Raw genomic sequence first — 6347 nt, forward strand, 5'->3', positions numbered from 1 at the left:
CAGACACGACAGAGCTGCGACCTATATACACTGGAAGCTATGCCAACACTATGGAATAACAACAGAAAAAAGATGGTATAAGCACACGCCAGAAAAGGTCTCAAAAAACGAGAAAGCAACCATACTCTGGGATATGCCAATACACACAGATAGAGAAATTAAGGTCAATAGACCAGATATAATTGTCAAAGATCATTAAGGAAAAAAATGCTTTCTAATTGATGTATCAATACCAGCAGATGACAACGTTTCCCTAAAAGAAATGGAAAAACTTTCAAAATACAAAGACCTGGAAATAAAGGTAACTCGAATTTGGAATCTAAAACAGAAACAATTCCTATCATAGTAGGTGCCTTAGATATAATAAAAAAATATTCAGACAAATACATAATAAAAACACCAGGACTTACAAATATATATAACATACAGAAAATTGCACTACTGGGCACTGCACACATCCTACGCAAAATACTTTCAATACAGTAACCATAAGAGCATCACAGCAAACCACAGCACATACCCAAGGCACACAGGGCTGCGCTCGGTAGTGAAGTGAAAGCACGTTATAAAAATAAAACTACTGAATAATAATAATAATATGCCCATATCACGAACGAATGCCCTAGACTTGCCCAAAACCACTAAAAGTTGCGGCGATACGATCAGGTAGCGAAAGTGCTACATTGGAAACCTTGCGAAAAGTGGGGGCTAGAGAGAGAGATAAGACGTGATATGAGCACAAACTGCAGAGAGTGGCGGAATCACACACTAGCAAAATCCTCTGGGATTTCCCAATCCAAACAGGTCAGGTGCTAGAACATAACAAACCAGATCTGGTGGTGGTGGACAAGATGCACCACATATGGTATATACTGGATGTTGTATGCCCCTTTGACCCACGAATAGTCATGAAGGAAGGCGAAAAAATAGATATATACTAACCTCTTAAGTATGAAATAGCCTGACTATGGAAAATGAAGAAGGTGAAGATAGTGCCAATTATTGTTGTGCCCTTGGGAACAATATCAGAAGGTACCAAGAGGAATATAAAGGAATTTGGAATAGAGTGCCCAGTAGAACTGTTACGAAAGGTTTGCCTCCTTGGCACACCCAGAATATTCAGGAAAGTATTAGATAGCTGAAAAGAATAGATAGCATAGTACCGTAGGCTATATGTAGTAAGCCCGCTACGCATTTAAGACTCCAGGAATTCCAACAAAACCTGTAATAAAAAGAAATAACAACAATAATAAATCCTATACGTGGTCATGAAATTGGAAAGGTTTATACTATTGATGATCAGTTCAGACTCAGCTCCTGTGAGTAGACGATTACAATGCAAATAAATAAATAAATAAATAAATAAAAAGGAAGGGGAGAGAATCCCAGAGGGTTGGCGTTATGGGAAAGAAGGATTGGGTAGAGAGATTCGTGTGAGCCTGCATGGCGAGAAAGGATAAGATACAATGTAAATGACGAGAAGATGAGGCGGAGAGAGAGTGTGGGCTGCAAGGTGTTTAGATAAGCAGAAGCCATTGTAGTAACAGAAGAGGAGGCATAGTGAAGAGAAAGTGTATTTGTAGGCCTGGACGGTACTTTGTTTTTAGAGTAACCTAAGGATGTTGGTAAGGGCTGTCGTACTGTAACCTTATAGTGGTGGTGGTGGTGGTGGTGGTGGTGATTGGAGTCGTGGGTGTAATATAGTCTTGTGTTGGTAATGGTGGAGGTGGTTGTGGCCATAGGGGCTGTAATATGGTTGCCTTTCTTTGATGTTTGTGGTTGCTGCAATTGTGATTGTGATGGTGGTTCGTGGTGACAGTGGACGTGATATGGTTTTTGTTGCTGATGATGGTTGTGGTGGTGGTGGTGGTGGTGACCATTGTGATGGTTGTGTTTTTTTAATATGACCATCTGTTAGTGGCGATGGTGGGGCGATGGATGATGTTTGTGATGGTGGTGGTGGTGGTGGTGGTGTTGGTGATAGCAATGGGGAGGCTAAGCAGTAATTAGAAAAGGAGGTCTGATCATCACATGGCTTACGGTAACAATAGCATTAATTCTATGTTAGTACTGTTTGCACTTCACCACCAATCTGCCTTTCACCTTCTTATTGCTCTAAATACTTGTCGTGTTTCACCCTCTCCTCTTCCTCTTCATCCCATCATCTACTTCATCATCATTATCATCATTACTGCCGTCGTCGTGGTGGCTGCAGTCGTCGTCATCACCTTTAATAACAACAGAGACGGAGCCGCTGAAACAAAGCTATATAATTTCAACAATGTCATCAACAACAGTGACAATAGCATCCGCGATAATATTAAAAAGAAAAATGTTTTAAAAATATGGAAAATAGGAAAAATATGTGTATACATATCTACAAATACATATATAATCTGAAATTAAAATGGCGAGCAAATATTATTTTGAAGGACATGTGATCAGATAACAGTTCCACCCCCACCCACATACCTTCCAGCATATGCTTGCTCACATACATGCATGCATACATACGTACGTTCATTCATACGTACATATATTCATACGCACTTATACATACATACATACATACATACATACATACACATATAAATAAATAAATATATATATACATTATATATACATACAATCATAATTGCGTACACGCAAACACGCGCGCACGCATAATCTAAAAGAGAGATCAGCTACAGTAAGATTAATTATATATCAGGGTCACTATATATTCAGCGAACAAAATAAACAGGTAATAACCTGGTTGTTATATCCAGTAACAACAAGAACAACAATTGCACTAATTTTAACAAGTCTTCATACATTTTGATGTTGATGAAAAAACGAACCCTTTCGTAGAACTAATGGCCGTGATGAAGTAAAAAAGAAGTCTGGTTTCAAAGTTATGCCTCATGTAACTGTTTTTAATGTCTTTTCCCAGAAATATCCATCTATAACCTCATATTGTGTTTCTTTGAGCGGATACCGCAACTTACATCTGCTGTATTTCACCATGAATGACTGCATCTACAGATTGATATTTCTATTTTTTCTATTATTTTTCTTTTACCTTGGATATCGACAAACATTGCCATCAAGAGGAGTAAATAGGTATGTATATTACACGTATATATAAATTTTCATATATATTCTCTCCTTTTCTTTTTTATTATTTTCTTTGTTTAAGGTGGCGAGCTGGCAGAAACGTTAGCACGCAGGGCGAAATGCTTAGCAGTATTTCGTCTGCCGTTACGTTCTGAGTTCAAATTCTGCCGAGGTCGACTTTGCTTTTCATCCTTTCGAGGTTGATAAATTAAGTACCAGTTACGCACTGGGGTCGATGTAATCGACTTAATCCCTTTGTCTGTCCTTGTTTGTCTCCTCTATGTTTAGCCCCTTGTGGGCAATAAAGAAATAAGAAACGTTAGCATGCCGGGCCTAAATCCTTAGCAGTATTTCTTCGGCTATTTACGTTCTGAGTTCAAATTCTGCCGAGGTCGACTTTGCCTTACATCCTTTCGGGGTTGATAAATTAAATACCAATTGCGTACTGAGGTTGATCTAATCGACTGGCCCCCCTCCCCTCAAATTTCGGGCCTTGTGCCAAGAATAGAAAAGGTTTATTTCCTTTTTTCTAAAGCGTCGAGCTGGCAGAATTTTTAGCATGCCGGCCATAATGCTTAGCGGTATTTCATCTGTCTTTACGTTCTATGTTCAAATTCCGCCGAAGTCAACATTGCCTTTCATCCTTACACCCTCGCCAGAAATTGCTGACCGTGTGCCAAAATTTGAGACTATTGTTTTCCTGTCTTCTCAGGTGGCAGAATCGTTAACACGCTGGACAAAATACTTAGTGGGCATTTCATCAGTCTTTGTTCCGAGTTAAAATACCACCGAGGTCGAATTACCTTTCATTCTTTCAGTCTGATAAAACAAATACCGGTTAAACACTGGAATCGATTTAATCAACTTGCTCCCTCACTGAATTTCGATGGCCATGTGCCAAAATTAGAAAGAATTATTTTCCCTCCAGAACCGGCGGCGAGCAGAATCGTTAGTGCGTGAAACAAAATGGTTAGCGGCATTTCTTCGGTTATTTACGTTCTGAGTTCAAATTCCGCCGAGGTCAACTTAACCGTTCATCCTTTCAGGGTCGATAAAATAAACATCAGTTGTATGCTGACGTCAATGTAATCGACTAACCCTCACACCCCACAACATTATTGGACTTGTACCAAAATTTGAAAGCAATAGTTTTCCCTTTTTTCTATATCAATTGTGCCAAACTCGTTTTGCTTTGTGGACCAGGTTGAAACAGAAACTAGATTTCGTCTGCCGGATAGGGATAATTGTTTCTAAAAACACTATTCGTAATATGTGCCAAAGTAAATCGATATACAATTGTAACAACTTCATTAACAATAAATAAAGGAAAGCAATATGTTAGCGGAGTTCGTGTGCAGAGATGCATGGGAAAATTTCATCCACTTGATGCACAGATGCACACATACATATACACACGCACACAGAAAAACACACGCGTGAACACAAATGCACACATACACACATACACGGACACATGCATAGTTCTGTCCGGTAAGAGTCAAAAGGTTCGCTAAAATGCACTGATTTGCCTAATGGAAATCGGTGTTAAATCACGGCGCCATTTGGATTCCGTATCTGAATGCGATATATTCTTTTATTCTTTTACTTATTTCAGTTATTAGACTGCAGCCATGCTGGGGAATACCCTTGAAGAATTTTAGTCGAATGAATCGACCCCAGTACTTTCTTTTATTTTTTAAACCTGTTACTTATTCTATTGGTCACTTTTGCCGAATCGTTAAATTTCAGGGACATAAACACACCAACACCGGTTGTCAAATGGTGGTAGGGGACAAACGGGCATCTTTCAGTTTCCGTTTGCCAAATCCACTCACAAGGCTTTGGTCGGCCCGAAGCTATAGTAGAAGACATTTTCCCAAGGTGCCACGCAGGGGGACTGAACCCGGAACCATGTGGTTGGGAAGCAAGCCACTTCTGCGCTTATTTCAATTTAATTTCTTATCTCTTACTTGTTTCAGTCATCGGACTGTGGCCGTACTGGAGCACTGCATTGATGTGTTTAATAGAACAAATCGCCCCAAGTTCTTACTCTATCGGTCTCAGTAGCCGAACAGCCATATAATGGGGACATAAACAAACCAGCACCGTTTATCACGTGGTGGAAGGGAACCAACGAAAGCATGAAAGGCACACACACACACATACACACACACAAACGACCAGATTCCACATAGTTCCGCCTATCAAATTCACTCACATGACCACACGGCATTGGTTGATCTGGGGGTAGTAGTAGAAGTCACTTCCCCAAGGTGCCGTGCAGTGAAACTAAACCCGAAACCATGTGGTTGTAAAGCGAGCTTGTAAGCGAGTTTCTTAACAATATGGCCGTGCCTGCGCCTACACAGCCAAAATAATCCACTCCCTGCAATAACAAAAATTAAAAGAAACAAAAGCCATTTTTTTATATATATATAACATTGAGCTGAGAGCCGGACGAAACATTTCCACGAACCGTATGTTTGACATCTCCGTACTACATAAAGGTGCCGCTTTGACTGAATAAAACTGCTAAATATATAGTTATCTTTGAAATCTTTGTAGCAAGTTTATAAGCTTAGTAAAAGTGATAGTTATACTAAATCTATGTGTGTATATATAAACTGGGAATGCAATGGGAGGGTGGAGAGTTCTTCCGTTACACCTGTCCGGAGTTTGGAAAGCCAAGAAGAAGCCCATGAATATCTACTGTACCACTTTCTTAAAAAAAAACCCCAGAAAACCCTCACTGCTTCCTTGAATACACATACATACATACATACATGCATACACACACACACACACACACACACACACACACACACACACACACACATATACATACATACATACATACATACATACATACGTACATACATACAGTAAAAATATGCAAGGCTTTTCTCAAGTTCCAAATGTGAATTTGTCTGTTAACTTCATCCCAAAGTTGGAGCCTTGTATCTTTGTTGGAAACCTGCTCCCTCCTCAGTGGAAGATTTATGACAATTTAAAAAAATAGAAGAGACATATATACATACATACATACATACATGCATGCATACATACATACATAGATACACACACACATACATAGATTTTTTTTAATTGTATGTGTATACATATATACATACATATACATGTGTGTATACATATATACATACATATACATGTGTGTATACATATATACATACATATGTACACACACACACACACACACACACACACGCACACACACACATACACACACAGAC

The 6347-nt window shown here is 39.2% G+C and overlaps 1 protein-coding gene across 1 annotated transcript in view; it reads left to right on the forward strand.

Moving 5' to 3' along the window:
• Positions 1-2214: 2214 nt before the first annotated feature.
• LOC106870944 (uncharacterized) overlaps positions 2215-6347 on the forward strand; it is a 25699-nt gene continuing 21566 nt past the window's right edge. Inside the window, exon 1 of the mRNA XM_014917190.2 lies at positions 2215-3102. The gene's annotated coding sequence lies outside the window, so the exon portion shown is untranslated. The remainder of the gene's footprint in view (positions 3103-6347) is intronic.

This window comes from Octopus bimaculoides, chromosome 2 (assembly GCF_001194135.2).
Source record: "Octopus bimaculoides isolate UCB-OBI-ISO-001 chromosome 2, ASM119413v2, whole genome shotgun sequence".
Lineage (NCBI taxonomy): Eukaryota > Metazoa > Mollusca > Cephalopoda > Octopoda > Octopodidae > Octopus > Octopus bimaculoides.